The sequence below is a fragment of the Saimiri boliviensis genome, chromosome 11 (assembly GCF_048565385.1).
Source record: "Saimiri boliviensis isolate mSaiBol1 chromosome 11, mSaiBol1.pri, whole genome shotgun sequence".
Lineage (NCBI taxonomy): Eukaryota > Metazoa > Chordata > Mammalia > Primates > Cebidae > Saimiri > Saimiri boliviensis.
This window is the reverse complement of record NC_133459.1, coordinates 106952129-106973034: the sequence shown is the minus strand read 5'-3', so window position 1 is coordinate 106973034 and position 20906 is coordinate 106952129.

The window sequence follows — 20906 nt, the reverse complement described above, 5'->3', positions numbered from 1 at the left end:
AATAGGGTTCCAGCAGCTAAAGCCAGACTAATAAATATTAGATCAAGACTACAGTAGACTTTGAGAAAAAGATGTTTTTTTTTTTTTTAAAAAAAATAGAAAGTAAAGTTGATATATTACCTGACAGGTTTGACCATATGAATAACTGAAAGACATTTTAAAAAGCTGTTGGAATTTTGAAATGACCAGGCAAATGTGAAGATGCTCAGCAAATAAAAATTTAACTTTTATAAAAAGCAAGAACTATTGTCTAAGAAAAGCAATGAAATATAATCATGCATCATCACCTAAGTATATTTTGGTCAATGATGGACTGCAATAGAATGATAGCTACACCATATAGCATAGGTTTATCATAGGCTACACAATCCATGTTTGTGTAAGTAAGTACACTCTATGATGTTCAAACAATGATGAAATCAACTAAGTTATATTTCTCAAAACACATACCAGTTGTAAAGCAATGGATGGCTGTATTGGTATAATATTTGTCTGTGAATGAAAAATGTTTCTATAGTTACAATACTGAAGATAGTAAATTTGAATTGAACTAATACAACCATTAGGGAATATAAAAAAAAAACCCAGAAAATATGTGTGAGGGATATGTTAGAGTGCTAAATTATAACCTTCTACATTTGGGAATTGATTCATAATATTCATGAGAAGGACAGAGATTTTCATAGCGAATTTCTCCTGGAAAAATAGAAGAATCCTTTTTCTGTACCTCACATTAATTTATAATTACCAAAGGTCATCAGAATTGGAGTTCCAAAGGCAGTTCTGGATTCAAACTTCTAAAATCACTAACTACTGAAATTATTTTGGAAACAACATTATTTGTAATTTTAAAAAGAAAAACAAAATACTAAATTGCATATACGTGTGAGGAATTCTAACAAAGTTTTGAGCTTGCATTATGACTTTTTATAGCATGATTTTCTTTCACAAAATACAATTCTTTTCCAAAACATATATTTTTTCCCAATTTTAACTTTACTGAAGTCATAAGCATAAATTATTTGCCTATTGCAAATCTATTTTAGGTCAAACCCTAGGCAGTCCTGTTGTAGTCACTCCATGCTGTTAATAGATTTTGGAAAATGAGCAGCTGCCTCTCACTGCCCCTTGGGGATTTGGAGAAACATGTATTCCACAGCATGACCAACATGATGGACAGAGTGTAATTTTACTAGTAAGTGTTATATTAGGTGCTTAATTTTCATAATAAGTGTACTATGGCACTTTGAAGAAATAGGTCCTCCTAAACAAAGGCAGAGAAGGGCAGAATTGATGGTGAGCTTAATCTTTAAGAATGAGGTATGTCTGGGAAAAAAACTCTGTACTAGATATCCATTCTGTGTTTTTCTTTGGACTATGTGAAAATTAAACTTACTATCTTGAATTTCTCATCTCCTATTTTTGACTGTAGTTCTTTAATAATAATTGAAATGCACATAGGGAAGATAAATATTCAAGACAATAAAAGGTAAGAGTGGCCAAACCCTTCTGTTGCTATATGAGTGGAAGAGCAGTATTCTTCAAAAGAATTATGGAATGTGACAGATAGAGAATAAGTGAGTGGTGGCCAACAGTGGAGGTAGAGGCAGTGAAAATGAGTATCTATATGGTAGACTATTCAGGGATAGCTATGAAATAAATTTTCTTCCATATATACCAGAGAATGGTGGTGCTTATGTTTGGAGATATAATAAAATAATCCCTAAAAAGATTTTGTACTCTCTTTTCATCTCATATACTTCAGATAATATCTTATATCACTTTGTCTTTGATGTGGAAGGAGGGACACAGGCCAATATGGGGTCCTAGTGTGAGTTCCAGTTCATTCCTGGAAGCAAAGATTTCTCTGATCTCTCCTAGACGTTTAGGCACAAATCAAAGTAGGTCTAAGAAGGTTCTTGCTGCTCTTGACCTTGTGTCTTCCATCAAATTAGTTGAAGTAGATTTGGAACAGATTTGTATTATTTAGGTCATCCTGGGTAGATTTTTAGAGTCAAGACTGTATTTTAATAGATGAATTTTGAATCTAAAAAATACAGTAGGCTTACATGTATTGTGAGAAAAATAAATGATTTATCTTGGAAACATTGGCTGTTCATAGAATCAAATCATCTGAATTATATAAATACCTTACATGCTAATAGGTCAGGCATATCCATGCTTTTACTGCCATCAGGTCCATCATTACAGGTCACCCAAAAAAAATGCTGACATGTTGCCAATTAAGGCGAGTCTTCCTGTCACTACTGTCCTAGATTTTATTGCTTTGGGATGAATACTGTACAAACATGAATCAACATGGGACTCATAAAAAAAGCTAATAAAGTAAGTTCAGTATAATTTTGGTCAGGCAAGGCTACATTCTCAGAGTTCCAGAAATTTTGGAGAACAAAAATTAAATGAGGAATTGGCAGTGTTTCCAAAGGGGGAATACCTCAGATAGCTGTTTAAAAAAATACTTTCACAATTTATTATTGAAAAATCATTGTATTAATATTAATTGTAAGTTACACCCATAAATATTATAATAATTTTGGAAAAGCCCATCAAAGTAGCAAAACTTGGGAAAGACAAATCTTCAAATACTTATTCACAGCTAAGCATACATTAAATCTTTAGCATTTAGTATGCTATCTGATACAAAATGGTTTTCAGTAAATATGGGTTGAATGAGTTGATGAATGAGTAATTAAAAGAAAATGTAGGTCCTTACTAGATACTAATATGCAACCTCTGAAAAACCACCTACATGCAAATCAATATAAATATATAGTACCAAAATATAACTGAAACGGGAGAACCAATTTTTCACACTGGTAAAAATAAGGGTTTTTGAGTGAGACAGACCTAGGTTTTTTGAATTGAATCTCTGCAACATAGTTGTGTGGCTGTGGATAATTTATTTAACTTCTCTATGCTTTCATGTGCTTAACTAATAATAGTAGATAATATCTGTCTCATAGAGAAGTTGTAGAAATGAAGTAAGAGACTGCAGTGTCTACCCTCATGAATGTGCAACAAATTGTAGTTCTTATTCCAATAAAACCTTTTTATCTTGACTATCAAGGATAAGTAAATATGTAATTTTACAAGTTGAGATAGAAACCTGCTTAATTACTTCAAAAGTTCCTCCTTCTTAAAGATCTCTAAATCTTCGATTTTATAAAGTAGATGTATATCTATTGAATTGCAAATGTAAATAAATAAAAACTAACTATATAGCACTAAAAATTTAATTTAGCAAGTATATTATTACACAACACTTTGAACTGAAATTTTAAAAAGTAACAAATTGAGACTATATAATCACATTTTCATGTAAACACAAAGAACACATTGTCTGTCAGTGGTTAGATCAATTTAAATATTCAAAGAAAATATAAATTAAATATATTATTTAATATATTGAATATCATTTGATTCAATGAATAAAATTATTTTAGTAAGTTGTATGAATAATGATTGCATCTATTACGAAGATCAATGTAGAGCGGAGTGATAGAAATGGCACTAAAATGATAATTCAGAAACTCAAGTTGCACTGCTGGCTCTGATATTAACTGGCAGTATGATCCTGGGAAAGTAATTTCACTCTACAGGTCTCTAGATGTTGGATTGATCTTTAAGGTACCTGAAAGGGCTTGACTTCAATGGAGTCTACTTTACAGCTAAGAAATAAATTCCCAAACCATAGAAGCTGAGTAATAAGAGAAATAGGTATGTGAAGGTGGCAATATTTTATTTTAGCATTTTGGCCTCTGAATGTTCTCATAGATAACATGCTCCTCTTTGAGAAGATATCTTGAAAAGCCACCGGTGGATAGAGAGTGAGACTCGGAGACAACGTATAGAGAGTAAACATATTTTTTCTAAGCCTGTGCTACAAAGGAGTGAATATTTTTCTAGGAAAAGAAATAAAATTAGGAACTAAAAAAGAAAGTGAATTACAAAGAAACACCAGTGAAACATTGAGAGGTGATCATGAGGACATGATCTTATTCCTTCCTTACAAACTATTAACAGAAATTATGCTTTCTAAAGAAAGTAAAGGTGAGAATTTTATCAACATCTAGCTCTCAAAGGGCAAACAAGCTGTACATGGCTTCTGGATTACATTTCATGAGCCTCTGTACTATCACATGAACTAAGGATTCTGACTCCACTGCATCTTAACTTACATCATCACTCTCAAACTTAGCCAGCAGTAACAAGGTGTTGGACACATAAATAGTGTAGGAGGCTTGAGTTGATTCTTAAAAAATACTTGAAAGTCATATGACTATTGTTGAGGGTATTTTTCAAGTAGTCTATGCAGGCTTATAGGTCTTGAAAATTGATGTTTAACATAGCTCTAATAACCACATGCTTTCTTAACGGGTTAGAGTATTGCTCAAAGTTGGTACTTAACATATTTGTATGAATGGATTAATGTCTCCATCATGCTTCATCCAAGTCATTTTGCTCTAATACAGTTGAGCATTGGAGCCCCAGGGAAGGCTACCTGAAGCTAGCAATTAGGGACATTTCCAAAAATGCCACAAAAATGGCAAAGGAATGGAAGTCTTGGGAGTCAGAAAATTAAAGGATAAATATAGAAGGTTTACGTGGTATTGCAAATTAGACTTGTTCCCAGAGGAAACAGTGTTTCAGTTTCTGTCACCAATTGCATGACAACATTTGATTGGATAGTGTCAAGATTCACTGTCAAATGTTTGGCAATCTACAAACAAAGGTGAGACTATTATGTTTTCTGTATATATCTGTGACTTAATAAAGGAGATAAGTAAGAATTGTTAATTAAAAAAGAAAATAAATCATTGTGTTTTTAGTGAGGAAGATGATTTTGATTAGGCTGGGAAACTTAAGATGTTGCTAGCAAAAAACAGAGAAAATCTCAACATAGAGCTGTGAGAGTAGAAAACTAGGGAATCAGCTTAAATGTATCCAGGAAGTATAACAGAGTGTGGTCTGATGAATGGTGAGGAAGAAGGATTTAAATGTGGATGAAAATTGGAGGTGAATAGAAGTTTGAATAAGTAATAGAGTACTGAAGGTAAATGAAATGGAAAAAAATATGATAATTGAAGTTCGAACACATGAGTTTCCAGGAAGTGATTTTCAGTGGTCAGCTGTATATTTAGATTTAGACTTTATAAGAAAACTATTTGTTGTATACATGGGTCTGGAGATTTTAAAAATATACATGGTAGTTAAGGCTATAAAGGAACTTGACTTATATTTATAGGGGAAAGAAGAAGAGAAGGTATAGGAAAAAATGATTTTAAAAATGGGAGCAAAAATAGAGAAAGGAGGAAAAAAAGAGAGAGTAAAGGGGATAAGAAACGGCTGCAAAGGTTAGAACAAAGAATTTATCAATGTAACAAAAACAAAGGCGCTAAAACAGGGGAAAAGGCTCACAGAAGACATTGGGGGCAGAAAGGTTGAATAAAATAATTGGTTACTTTGCCATTGGTGACCTTGACAATTTCAATAATGTACTGGAACTGGAAATCTATCTGAGAATCAGATGGGGAAGATAAAAATGTCAGATAACCAAGCTTAGAAATCAAAATCTTAAATTCAACTAGAACTAAGAGGAATTTTAAAGTAATACAGATAATATGGGCATTATAGAGCTTAAATTACTTCTTAAAAAATATATGTTTACAAAAAGATTAGTGGATGCTTGGAAACAATGAAGTTTTTCTAAGGTTTTAGCTTAATTGTATAAATTTTTGAGAGTTTGTGTTTTCACAGTACTGTGGCATTTTAGATTTTTAAGCTTTCTAAAATTGCTGGCTGAATTGAAATAGATAGCTGAGATTCTCTGATTTCCATTTAAATGCTCAACACACTGTCACAAGGAAGTACTTTTGCATGGTTTATAACAACTTTAAGAGATTTGCAGCTGTGCTATGAATACATCCAATTATACTAAATATGACTTTCAAAATTACTTTTTGCTATTACCTTGGACAGTTAGTAGAAGGAGGTGGTTTGCCAGGGTAGAGAATGCTAATATAGATTTGAAGATTTGATATATTCAAATAAGCCTCTGCACAAAAAATGGAATACTGTAGTTCCTGTTTATTACAGGTAAAACCTAATTAAAAGGAGAGAAAAGTTGAGTTTTCAAGTCTATTTTTTTTTTATTTCAGACCTGATATTTTTATTAAGTGGCAGAGAAGTTGCTTCGAGTTTTCAATATTTTAGACGATTTTGTGTTAAATTTTATTAAGCAGTTGCAATGGGAAGGCAGAATCTGGAATCAGAATGTTTATTACAGAGTGGAAAGATACTGTGGCTATCATCACCTTGTCCCAAGCCCCTGTTTTTCAGGGGAAGAAATTATAGCTTGAAAAGTTAAAGGGAAGCATAGCCTGGGAAGCAAGTCTAATTGGAGCGCCATGGTAGAGGATTTAGAATGGAGAGTTGTTGGCTCTCAACACGGTATAACTGGTATAACTGAGGGATTCTGGAGATGAGCCATAGAGTAGATGGGAAATAAGATGCAAGAAAAAATGAAACTCAAATACCATGAAACGAATTGCGAGGCGGTAACAGAAGCAACTCCATTAGCAACAGCATAACATGTTAGCAAGCACTCTAACTGCCAGTTCTTATTCTAGAATTACTGGATTGTATATGATTTTAAATATTTCAGGTTGTAAAATTAAGAAAAAAACGTGTTTGGGATTATCCCTTATTAGAAATAGGTGTTAGATCTTATGAAATTCACTTTCTCATATAACATTGCACATATGTCACTAGTACTTATCATCAAATTTTAAAAAAACTGAGAAGGGAATGATTATTGGAAAGTAAGTTAGTATATTTATAAGATATTCACAAGTTATCTCTTAAAATTGATGTGTTTATTGCTAAAGGCTAAGAGAGTTGAAAACCAACTAAAATTTCAAAGAATTAGAGAAAATTAATTAAATAAATTGAAATCAACTTTTATAGTGAACCACTGCGTAGTTATTAAAAAACTTAGATTCAAAGAATATATAATGAGTTTGGAAAAAGATAATTTTATAATTAACAGGAATAATATGATTCTATCTATCTATCTATGTATCCATCTAGATACAGAAAAAGAAAATAGTAAAAAATAACCTGCTATGATCCCAGTTGCTGATATAGATGTTTTATTTCTTTGTATTTTCTTTTAAACTTCTATCTAACAGTGGCTGTTTATTGTTTTTATCATGCTTTGCACTTATGTTGATCAGGCTTCAATTCGGAGACAATAAGCACAATAGTAATTTCAACAGGGTGAATTTAATATGAATAGTTAACCAGTTAAAAACTGATTAATTGAAAGGAGTCATCTTGTACTCTAAGTGTAAGGGTTAAAAACAGCAGAAGGCAGCTTCCACTCCTAGGGCTGAGGGAATTTTTTTTTTTTTAATTGCATTTTAGGTTTTGGGTACATGTGAAGCACACGCAAGATTGTTGCATAGGTACACACGTGGCAGTGTGATTTGCTGCCTTCCTCCCCCTCACCTATGTCTGGCATTTCTCCCCAGGCCATCCCCCTCCAACTCCCCACCCCCTGCTGTCCCTCCCCTGTTTCCCCCCAACAGACCCCAGTGTGTAGTGCTCCCCTCCCTGTGTCCATGTGTTCTCATTGTTCAACACCCGCCTATGAGTGAGAACATGCAGTGATTGATTTTCTGCTCCGGTGTCAGTTTGCTGAGATTGATGGCTTCTAGGTTCATCCATGTTCCTTCAAAGGACATGAACTCATCGTTTGAATGCTGAAGTAACACAGAACTTAGCAGAGACTTTCTGCATATCCACAAGGTTGAGATTCATTCCTCAGGGGAGATGGCACCGTGGCTGCCAATACAGCCTCCCTGTGCCCTTCCCACAACTGCAGTAAAGAGATGTGCTGGAGGCTGTTTAGAGTAAACATGAAAGGTGGCCATCAAATTGGCCACGAAGAAAATTTTTGGAGGTCACTAAGAACCACAAAAGCATCCTCTTAGCACAGGGAATACTTCAGGTTCTCACCACACCTTCAACCGTTCACTGCTTGGGGAAGAAATGAAACTCGTTTCTTCCTTTTCTAGTCTTGTGCAAAATGATTTAGTATGCACTTAATACACGTGGAAGCGTAAAAATGGAAGACATAGACATTTCCTTTTACTTCTTGTCTTATGGTGCCTTTTAAATAATTTCTTCATTGAATGCACTCCCCCAATAGTTACACAATCCTAACTAATATTATCTTGAGTTAATGTTAGGTGTAGACATAAAATTAGTATTTTTATTCATTGATGTGACTATTCCCAGCCTAATGATTAATTAGTAGGTGCCTGCTGGCTTTATTAAAACTTGATTAATGGGTTTCAAAAATGCAAATCCATCATATCATTCACGGTTTGAAAGTTTCCAATAATGTTTGGTTGTTCTTAGGATAGAGATGTAAATCTGTAACATAACCATTCAAGCTCTTGACAGATTACCTCATAATTCTTATTTCGTGCCACTTTGTGAATTTTTGTGTTTCAGTTCCATTAGATTTCTCTTATGTACTTGAAATGATTATACTTTTTTTTCAGTTCAGAGCCTTCATCCTTCCTTCTCCCTCTGCAGAGCATGATCCTTACACCCATTCTATCCTCCCTTCCCTTGTCTCTTTACTGGTTAGTTGTGCAATTAGTTGTTTAGTTTTGGCTTTTGTATTAGGCCATGCTTGTATTGCTGTAAATAAATATCTGAGGCTGAGCAATTTATAAAGAAAAGAGTTTTAATTGGCTCATGATTCTGCAGGCTGTACAGGAAGCACTGCACTGGCATGTGCTCAGCTTCTGGAGAGGCCTCAGGAAAGGACAATCATGACAGAAGGTGAAAGGGGAGCAGGTGTGTCACATGGTGAAAGCAGGAGCAAGAGAGAAAGGTGACATGCCAAACACTTTTGAACAACCAGATCTCATGAGAACTTATTCATCCTCATGAGATCAGCACTGAGAGGATGGTGCTAAACCATTCATGAGAAACACCCCCATAATTCAATCACTCACCACCAGGCCCCACCTCCAACACTGGGGATTACAATTCACTGCGGGTGTCGGGGGACACATATCCAAACTATATCAGCATCACAGGAAATTAATTGCACCATTCACATCTAGATACCTTGTCTTAAGTCTTAGCACTTCACCGTTGTCAAGTTCAAAGAATAAATGGGAAGATAGGAAGAGTGAGCTAAAGTATAATCGGCAGTGGGCATAAAAGAGGAAACTGTAACAAGTTTTCTAGTGCTTCTCAACCATTAACAGTAAAGTTAACATATTTTAAATATGTTAAGTAAAAAGAAACATAATATTTGTGCCACTCAAAATGTACTGCCATAAAATGAGAAAATATACTGTTATAAAATAATTGATGATGGGTGGTATTTGTTGTTACATTATCAATGTAATTAACGTAACAATATTCAATATTCAGGTCCAAAAGTATTGGTTCAATCCTGAAATTAATTTAAAAATTTTTAAGTTTTTACTGAAATTAACCTAGTGAAAGATATGTAGACTTTTTCTCATATTAAAAATACGGATCCTTCTATAGAGGCTCAATTCATTCTCTTCCTTTGGTTTTTCTGGCTTTCCTTCACTTGTCACATCTACTCTCCAAAAAACTATTTGGTCTGAATAATTTATCCGTACATTTCTACCTGTGAGTTATAAATGTATAGTTAGTATATATATATTATATTTATATAAACATAAATAAATACATCACACACTTTCACACAGAATCCTCATGTTTTAAGTTTACTTATTCATCATTTAACATCTTTACTATGTTACTTAGATAGTAGCTTTTACTTTCTGGTAGAAGATGTGAAAGTTTATAAATAACAACTTTTAATTATAAAATATATTTAATATGCTTCCACGAATCTAAAATATAATGTTATTAACATATCCTAGAGGTCAAACTGGTAGTGATATTTGTCTTTAAGCTACCTGATGGTTAAAGTAACGTTAGCATTCAGAAAGAACCAGGAGCAGTAGAAACATTACCTTTTGATTCTATTTTCACAACAGTATTGCTTAAAGTGACAGAGAAGATGGTCAGCAGTGTATAGCCAGAGCATTGAATTAACCAGAGTGCTTTCCATCTGTGTATAACTGAGACATAAGCATGTGAGCCTCCATCTCAACATTTAACTCTGCCAATTTTGATATGTATAATTCCAGGTTGCATAATAACATGGTTTGTAGAAAAATAATCGAATAATTATAATTTATTTATGCTAGAAACATTATTATATATTATTTTAAAATGAATAGAATTAATTTTACTTTACCATTACAGATGTGTCCAGAATTACTAATTTTAATTTTATTTAATTTATATTGTCCTGAATATATTTTATAACTCAATCAGAAAAAAGCATAAAAGAATATTCTGTCATAATATATGATATGATATTGTAATATATTATATATATTTTAAAATTCTTTTATTATAAGTACAAAGTATTCTGTCTTCTCACAACCTATGTGATGAGGAATTCCTTCTCCAATCACTCATTTCCACTTAATCTAGCCTAGGAGTAAAACATACTTCTCTTTAATTTTCTGTTTGAAAATAAAAGTGGATTTAGGAAAGATGTTCATATATAGCAGTCTTTAAGGAATATTATAATAAAGAATATAATATTCTTTGATGCTTATAAGTATTCATACCCACAACAAGATGCAAAATGAAAGCATATTGTTGTATTAGTTCTTTCCAGTTTTGTCTTTCTGTTGCTACATTTGGTATGACTTTTCACCCTGGCAATATATTTAGGGGTTATATGACACATCTAATTGCTCATGTCTATGTGTTAAAATACTATAGAAACCTAAGAACTGTGCTAATTTGGAACTGCTAAGTAAATATTTCTCTACTATTTTCTGAAAACACATTAAATAAGCAGTAGTTTTATTTTGACCTTAAATTCCTGAATTTTACATATTACCCCTTTATATTTGAATTTCTATATTGACAGAAATAGATCTGGATATTGCATGAATATAGTATCTTTCTTGGTATAAGTGAAAATTTAAAAAAAAAATAAACAAAAATTATGAGAAAATCCAAATTAAATTGCTTATAACCAGCCCTAATTCTTTACCCTTCAGATCCATTTTTACTGTCATCCTAATTTGTAGACTTTTTCTTTTCTACTTCAAGCTTATAACTGTCTTTTATCATCAAGAGAGAAAGTGGCTCATCGATGTACATATTTCTAAGAGAAAATGTTTTATATATTATCTCACAACCAATGTAATGCAGAATTTCTTCTTCAGTCTTTCTCATTTCGACTTAATCTAGCCTAGGTGTAAAATATACTTCTTTTTAATTTTCTGTTTTAAAATACAAGTGGATTTAGGAAAGGTGTTCATATTTAGCCATCTTTAGGGGAAAAATGTCCTCTTAACTATTTTAAAATTGTGACTAAAAATGAATATAAGACAAATCAACATCTTAAAAAATATGCATGTTCTGTAAATGAATTATTTAGAGCAGTAGTCTTAATTTTCTTCTGGTGAAGAATAATAGCTGAATTTTCTATAATAGTATGATAAAAGAGCTCCAAACATTTTTAAAAATATATTGGAATTAAAAGCATTAAGGGATTAAAAAATGATTTAATGAATATTTATTGTTGCTACGTCTACACAAGCTCACAGAGAACAAGAAGATGCTTAGTTTTCAAGGAACTTAAAATGAAAAGACAGAAATAAAAGAAGTAGCTTTTTGCTCATTTTTTTCCCTTTTTACTCCTTTGTAACAATGGTTTGGTAACCAAATTAGGTGTTCCAGCAAAAGATTAAATTACAACACTGTTGACTGGGGCAAGGGGTCAAAAAAAAAAAAAAAGTTACATGTCTTTTTTTAGTTTTTTAGTCTTTTATAATTCTTATACAGTTTTCATTAGTATTCCTTAATTTTCTCCTCTTCAGTGCTACAAAATTAGGGCTCTGCAGTCCAGCTGATAGTTTACTCATCCCACCTAGGAGAGTTTAGAGCTCAATATTAGGGCAGGGAATTGAGTGATTTTCTTGCCATCATCTAGAGTTCTTTTAAAGTAATTTGCATGTCAGAAAAATAGATATACTTATTATTGCTTTTATTGTCTAGTAGGTAATTGATACTAATTATTTATTTGGGTTGAATAATGCATAGTATGTCATAGCTTTCAGATCATAATAGATTTTATTATATAATGTTAATTATTCAATGAATTTAAAATTTCTCTTTAATGATAGCAGTTACATTCTGGGGAAAAAATCAAAACACTTGAAAATATTTAAATGTTTTAAAAGTGGTCATTAGTATAGGCCCTCAGCACAGAAAGAATCCCACTGTGTCTGTCTTTTTAATGTTTTTTTAAATAGCAATTTAAGTTTTCCAGGAAAATTCTGCATCTTTTATCTTTGGAAAAATGAAGTAGGAATATAGATTAAAACAAAAACATTAAATAAGATAAAGGGAATATTCTTTCTAACCAGTCTTTGCTAAAATGTTTGGGCCATTCTGACAAGAATAGTGAGAGAATAGAAATTTTATTTTCTCCAGGATGCCTCTCTAGTTTGAGGTACCCTGAAAACTAGCCACTCTGTCATTTAGCTACTTAATTTATTTTCAAATATTTGTTTCTTGATTCTTGTTTTGTTACTCTTTATATTTCATTATAATTTTCTTATGAGCAGTGGGTTAAATTAATGACTATTTCTTTTACAAATTTCTTTAAAGTCTAGGAAGATGTTTTAAGTATAATGGTTGCTTAAAAATGTTGATTGCTAGTCTAATGGTTAATAAGCAAACCAGCATTAACATTTTTTTCTTCAATATGTGATTTTAAGATGTCCTAAAAAATCAGAGTACATGATTTCTTTCATCATATATTTGTTTGTTGTGGGTCAACAGAATTGGTTAAGAATAAGGAAATGAGAAGCAGAATTATTTTGCAATGTCTTTGTCACAAGGTGGCACTGCTATTTCAAATATCAGATTATGCCTATTTTTATTTTTGGGCAATCTTCTAAAATATTTAAAATATTTTGTGCATATATCATACTACCTTAAGGAACTTAGATTTCAGGAAAACATTTAAAGAAGCATTCACAATTAGTATTGCCTATTGGCTACAATTTCTGCAGGTTTTTTTTTTTTTTCCTTTCCCGTGAAAGTCTGTGAAATTCCCTGTGTCAGGCATCCAGCTTTGATTGAATTTAGATATCCTAATCCAATCTAAAGCCCTTAGGGAAAAAAACAATCACACAGAACTAGTTCAGCCCATAATACTTCTATTTTTGACTTTCATTTCTCTAGTGACTGGTTCAGAAAACAATTGATTCCATATTACTAAATGCCATTACTAGGCTGTGACAATCAACTTTTTTCCATTAGTTATCAGGTTATTAATTATTACCTTAAGGAAGAGAAACAAATGGGGAATTCTGAACCAGCATTTTATAAAGAAGGCAGTGCCACAGAAAATGTGTTATTACCAAAACACATTTTACATCCACAAAGTTGAAATAAAAACAGTAAAGCAATGTCCCATGCTCATATATTCTATTAATATTCATTTAGGCTTATTTCATTATACATATAATCATGGCTCTATAACTATAATTATAATTATAGTGTATTATTTTTTATATGAAGTTTTACTCTGAGAATAAAGTATCTGAGCTACAGAAGCTGGAGGTAAGAGGTGATGCTCATTAGGCGGGTTAGAAAGACTAATAAGAATAAAGTTTGCTGAAGGCAAACAGTCACCTTCACAAGTATAAAGAGAAAAGGAAAATACTAAAACAACCTCCCTTACAGAAGTTGCCAAGAGGTACAGAATTTGTGCAAAACACGGCTTTAGAAAGAATAGCACAACAGTTTTTAAACATAGCAAACTTTGTTCTTAAGGCATAATTAGGCTAGATCTCAAACCCCGAGTAAACCTGCTTGCTATATAAATAGTTTGTGTGTTTGTCTTTAGGTTTAACTCATGATTTGGTTATGCTAGCACAGATGAATAGCATACCAAAGTTTTGTAGATATACATTCGGCAGCCAATCTGTGATGAGCCAGTCCTCTGAATATCCTTTTTATTGGTTACATGGAAATAAGAAGAGAGGAAGAAAAGAAAGATGATTGTAGAGTCCTAATGAAAAATAAATAAATAAATAAAACAAAATAAACACGATCCTCAAGTCAGAGATTCCTGTACTGATGTTGCCTAATCAGAGAACCTTTCTTTGGCTACCCCTCACTCTTTACCCTATGTCCTGACATGGGATATATCTACTTCCGTGTTGTCTTTCTCTCTCTCTAGACTATAAACTCATGGAGACAGAATAATCATTTTGTTCAATGCTGCATTCTTAGGGTCTCAACCACTCAGCAGATAATAGATGTCTCAAATATTCCTTTAATAAATAAATGAATTTTTATACACCATGGATTTAGAGATGTGGTTGCTTTTCCCTCATCATAATAAGCAGCTTTTAGTGGATAGCAAATTTCGAGTGTCATTCAATGTCTGAAATCTGGTTTCACCTAACTGACTAAAACTTTTGGATGTCCCATGTTGTTTTTCTCTATCCAATCGACAACATAAAACATATAAGAGTTATGTTATAGTTTGAGGAATAAGAATATTTGAGGTATAGCCACCAACAGGACTCACCAATAGACATTAATTTGATAAACAGAATATTTTATGTCTGACTTTAGCGTTAGACATACAGAAACTCAGGCTTCTTGTTGACTTAAAATACTATTATTTTCAGAATCTGAAGCAAGATAGCCAACTCGAACTGAAACTGGAACATGCTTGCCCTCTGGGAATAGCTTGCTTAGTGCCATAGCCAAAGCATTAGCTGAGATGGATGCAGACGTGTATAGATAAGAGTTAGGTGAAAGCTTCAAGCTTGGCCTTGAAACAGGGTTTCCAAACTTTTTCTCTACATGCCTCTATGAAGTTTGGGGATATAGAGTAAAATAACTTATCTTGAATCCTAAGCTATAACTTAAGTATATTAAATATATTTATATGCTTTATAATTTACTTCAAATATACTCATTTAAAAATAATAAAAATGATCTGATTCTATCAAAATATAATTCTCTAGGTTGCTGCTCTCTTCTGTGTCTTCATATACTTCAGATACACTACCTGTAATAGAGTTGTCAGCATGATAAATGTAGCACAATCCATCATTCATTCATTTATGCATTTAATCACTGATACAAAATTTGAGTAACTAGTATGTGCTTGGCAAATAAAGGAAAAGACAGAGGGAGGAGAGTAGAAGAGGTATGAAGACAAGAATTAAGAAGAAAAATTAAGATAATATCTCTTTCTTAAGATAATTTCTGTTATTTAAAATGATAAATTATTTACAAACTACATCTCTACATAGAGATGTGCACGCTGTCATAATAGATAAATCAAGAATTTGAACCAGAATATTTGTAGAAAATGTTTAGACAGGCACTATCAAAGTCTTCCTTTTCTATTTGTTTTTCATTTCAATTAGAAATCTGACCTTAAGTGGCATTTTGTTCATGTGTTTGTTTAGGTACCTCAATACTTTAGTGTTTCTGCCTAAGAGTGGCATAATATTTTTTCTCTATATTGTGAGGTAGTCTATCAATTTATTAATCATGCTTTTTAAAAAAGACAAATACCACCTTAAATGCATTCATTAGTTTTGAGATGATCCAGGTTTGAGAACATTAAAATTTTTAAATAGTATCAAATAATGAAGGAAAAATGGTGTTCTTATTTGTTTATCTGAGCATATCTCTGCTCTGATTATATAGTCTTTAACTTTCAAAGTATAAAATCATTTTCTTTATTTTCAAGTTCTGTGGGGACATTTTACTGTTGTTTTCAGACACTAGGCTTATATTTGTCATTGTTAATATTAATATATTAATATTAATCAAATTCTTCTATATCTTCATTTTTCTGTGTGCAAGAAATGAGAGAGAGAAGGGAGAAGAAAGAGAAGGAAGTAAAATTATGTTGAAATTTGGAAAATTGCTCCTTCTGAAGTTTATTATTGGTTCTTGGATATCATGTAGTCTTAAACATTGAAGATATTGTAAATGGACATATAAGACATACAAATAAGCTTCAGTAGAAGTATCTATCTTTTTCTCTCATGCACTTCTCCCAGTACAATGATGTCGTCAATGTGACCAAGTATACTCTCCAAAGACAATGATTATTTTTATAAGCTCCAAACAAAACCACAGTAAATGATACAGCATCTCATCAGAATTATTGGACCAATATTTGAATATTGAATATATGACGCAGAAGGAAGTCAAACAGTCTAGATAATGGAACATCATTACAGTAGGTCAAATTCTATGATGTTCTCAGAATCTGCCCCTGTTCCCCCATAGAGACTTGTGATTATAATGAGATAGTCCTCCTGTGATTAGCTTATATTATATGTCACAGTTGACATGAAGAAAGCAAAATTGTCCTGGGTGGACATGTCTTCTTACAGGGGCCCTTAGAAAGGACAGGGCTCTTCCTGAAGAGAGATTCGGGTGTGAGAGAGGAACTCCATGTGAGGGAGATTCTCTATTGCTGGCTTTGAAGATGAAGAAGGGCATGAGCAAGAAATGTGGATGTTCTCTAGAAACTTGGAACAGCTCCTCGCTGACAGCCAGCATGGAGAGAAGGACCTCAGTTCTACTAGTGCAATAAATGAGATCCTATCATATCCATATGAACTTGGAAGAACCCTAAGCCCCAGAGGAACATGTACCCCAACTGAAACCTTTATTTTAGCCTAGATTTGAGACCTTGAGCAGGGGGCCAAGCCATGCTAAGTTGGACTTTTGATTTACAGATCACTGAGATAATAAATGAGTTTTTATAAGTCACTATGTTTATGGTAATTTGCTATGGAGCAACAGAAATCTAATACAATAGTGAAAATTGGTCTGAATAACTAACTGGTACCCTTTCCCTGACCAGTACCAGAATCTCACCACTTGCAGCTATCTCTGTTTGACTTTTTTCAACGTAACCAATTTTTTCCCATCATATAATAATAATAGCTAATATTTGTCTCTCACTTTCAACATCTAGTACTTAGATATACATGACTTATAATATTCAGTTGTCTTACTGATCCCTTGTTGATGATATTATTTACTTTTCCCATTTTACCAGAAAAGAGTGGCACAATTAGATTCAATACTCTTCCAGATTCAGGAATTTGTCCAATACCACACAGTAAGCTGGGATAAGAAACCACATTTTCAGATTCTAGTGTATATGTACTTTATTTTTTGAAAATAATGATAAATGTAAACATTTTAAATTACATACTTACTAAACATTTATTGTAAAAAAAAACTATAAAGTATATAAAGTAAAAATTAGTAAAAAATCTCATCATCAAACCTCCACTGCTGTTAACAATTTAGTGATAATTCTTCTGCAAGGTTCCCTCAATATATAAACATGAGGGCCTGTGTTAGAGGGACTTCTGGGGTTGGCTGAGGGGCCTTGTTTCCTGCAGGAATTCTCCTGTTTTCCCATCTCTGGCTGGCTGGGGCCGTTCGGAAGGCAAGATATGCAGTAGTCAATGATCTAACGGTGATTGAAAGTAATCCCCTTCTTCCAGGAACTAGTGTCCAACTGGCAGAACTGGTAGCCCTCACTTGAGCTCTAAGATTAGGAACAGGAAGGAGAATAAACATATATACAGATTCCAAATATGCTTAACTGGTTCTTCATACTCATGCTGCCACATGGAAGGAAAGAGAGGTTTTAACCTCAACAGGAGCTCCCATTAAATATAAGGAAATCTTAGACTTATTAGAAGCTGTCCAACAACCCAAAGACATAGCAGTCTTCCACAGCCTGGATCACCAGAAAGGAGAGGAGACGGAAGCAGAGGGCAATTGCTGAGCTGACCTAGAGGTAACAAGGGCAGCTAGACAAGAATTTATAGCAGGACTTTTAATATGGAAAAACCCTCTCCCGGGAACTAGACTCCATACTCATTGGAAGAGTTACAGTAGGCAATCTCCCAGGACATAATCTTCTTCCTTCAGGGTGGCTAGCTATTGATGAAGAAAAAGTACTCTTACCTGCTGCCAGCCATTGGAAAGTACTTAAAACCCTACATTAAACCTTCCATATGGGTATAGAGATTACATATCAGATTTCCAAATATTTATTTACAGAAAAAGTCTCTTCAAGACTATCCAACAAACAGTCAAAGGATGTGAAATATGCCAGAAAAACAATCCTTTGGTTCATTGCAAAGTTCCTCCTGGGAAACAGCAAACCTGTCATTACCCAGGTGAGGACTGGCAAATGGACTGTGCCCATATTTCTAAGTCTCAGGGATGTCAATATCTGTTAGTATGCATAGATACCTACACAAACTGGGTCAAGGCTTTCCCCTGCAGAACAGAAAAAGCCCAAGGGGAAATAAGAGTCCCGACTAATGAAAATAATATTTAGAATTTACTCCCTCTCTGCCTTCAAAGTGATAATGGCCCTGCCTTCAGAGCTACAGTAACCTAAGGAATTTCCAAAGCATTAGGAATACAATGTCCTCTCCACTGTGCTTGGAGGCCTCAGTCCTCAGGAAAAGGAGAAAGATGAACGAAATTCTTAAGAGACACTTTAAAAAACTGGCACAAGAAACCCACCTCCCATGACCCTCTCTGTTACCAATAGCACTCTTAAGGGCTTGAAACTCCCCTCAGAAAATAGGACTCAGTCCCTTTGAGATGCTTTATGGATGGCCCTTTCTTACTACAAATCTTGTATTAGACAAGGAAACAGCAGATCTAATAAAAGATACAACCTCTTTGGCTAAGTATCAACAGGCTCTTAAGCCTTTAACAGAGGACACCCTAGGGAGAAAGGGAAAGAGTTGTTCTGCCCTGGAGACTTAGTACTTGTCAAGTCTCTCCCGTCAGACTGTCCCCCACTAGGCCCATCTTAGGAAGAGCCATTTTCAGTAATTCTGTCTACCCTAATGGCAGGTAAGGTGATGGAAATTGACTAGTGGATTCATCACACTTGGCTGAAACCCTGGATGCCTTCTGAAGAAGATCATGGGCTCCACAGCCTGAAGTTACAGGAGACTGCCCTTCATACACCTGCGAGCCATTAGAGGTTTTGAGGTTGCTCTTCTGACAAGATCCTCAGGAAAACTAACTACTCGCGAGTCTATCTTATATCCTGGCATTGACAGGAATATCATTCTTAACTTTACTATTTGCAAACGGACTCTATGGGTTCACCCCTACGGATTGGCCCACATCTCCTTATCCGTGGCTTTCTGCCTAATTACATTTCAAATGGCTCTCCTTATCCGTGGGTTTCTGCATGATTATACTTCGAATGGCTCTCCTTATCTGTGGATTTCTGCCTAATTATACTTCGAATAGATCTCCTCTTCTCCCTCTGATACTATCACTTCCTTACTATAACCTCTCTTGTTCTCACCCTCTTTGCTGCCTGTCCCCTGCTTTACTCCCATCCCACCTGCCAATGCACCCAGAGCGACCACAACTGGAACAATACTGGACAGGGAACAAGTTCACTCTCTCATTGGTCTTGGGGATTAGGTCAGCAGGCCTCCTTTGTATCATCTACTTATATGCACAAAAATCGCTATAATCTGCTTTCCTGTGCCCATACAACTCACACACCTACTGGATGGGAACAATAGTTGGCCTAAACTGTTCAGCTGCTAAGGGAACCACTACTGGCTGGACACATTTTACCCATGTCGGGATTTCAGATGGGGGTGGAGTTCAAGATCAGGCACAGGAATGACGTCAACAGGAAGTAATCTCTAGCTTAAGCAAACCACGAAGTATCCCTAGTCCCTACAAGAGCCTGGACCTTTCTAAGTTACATGAGACCCTTCACATACACTCCCATGTGCTCAACTTATTTAACACCACCCTCACAGGAATGCAGGAGGCCTCCTCCGACAACCAAGCTGACTATTGGATGTGCCTTCTACTATGCTTCAAACCATAGTTGTTGGAACCACTGCCTGAATTGATGCCATTTTCTATTTCCCCTCGAACTTGGAAAAGGGCCACAAGTTCAGTTTGACCTTTACGTGAAAGCAATAATAGCACAGATGCAAACAGGGCAAAATCACAAGTAGCATGACCAGGCCCTTTATCTACTGTCATTCACTGACACTGAAGGAATTCTTCAGCTGCAGTTAAATGATCATGCTTTCTTATGGGCCTACATTGAATTTCACTTCTTTATTCTTTAGGAAAGAAATGGGTTTCTGTCCTCTCTGTGCTAGTTTCTATCCCATTTCAGCTCTGTTTGGTAATTTTTGCATCCCAACCAAAATAGTATTTCTATTCAGATTTGAATGATGTTTCTAAGAAATACACTGTGTAAATGTTCAGTTAAAATTTTATACATTTTTTCTTATTACAAAAGCAATATCTATTCATTTAAGAACATGTGTACAATGTAGAAAAGAATTCAGAAGTAAATAGAAATCAATATAGTTCCAATGTCTAGCCCAGGGCCATGCAACCTGAATGTTGGACACTTGAGCCCCAAAATATGGTCTCCTAGACTGACACCTACCATTAGCATTTCAAGTGTTTCTTCCAATTTTTAAAAATATATTAAGTTCTGGGATACGTATGCAGAATGTGCAGGTTTGTTGCATAGGTATACATGTTCCATGGTGGTTTGCTGCACCTATCATCTACATTAGGTATTTCTCCTAATGCTATCCCTCACCTACCCCCAACCCCCAGACAGGCCTTGGTGTGTAATGTGTCCTCCCTGTGTCCATGTGTTCAACTCCCACTTATGAGTGAGAATACGAGGT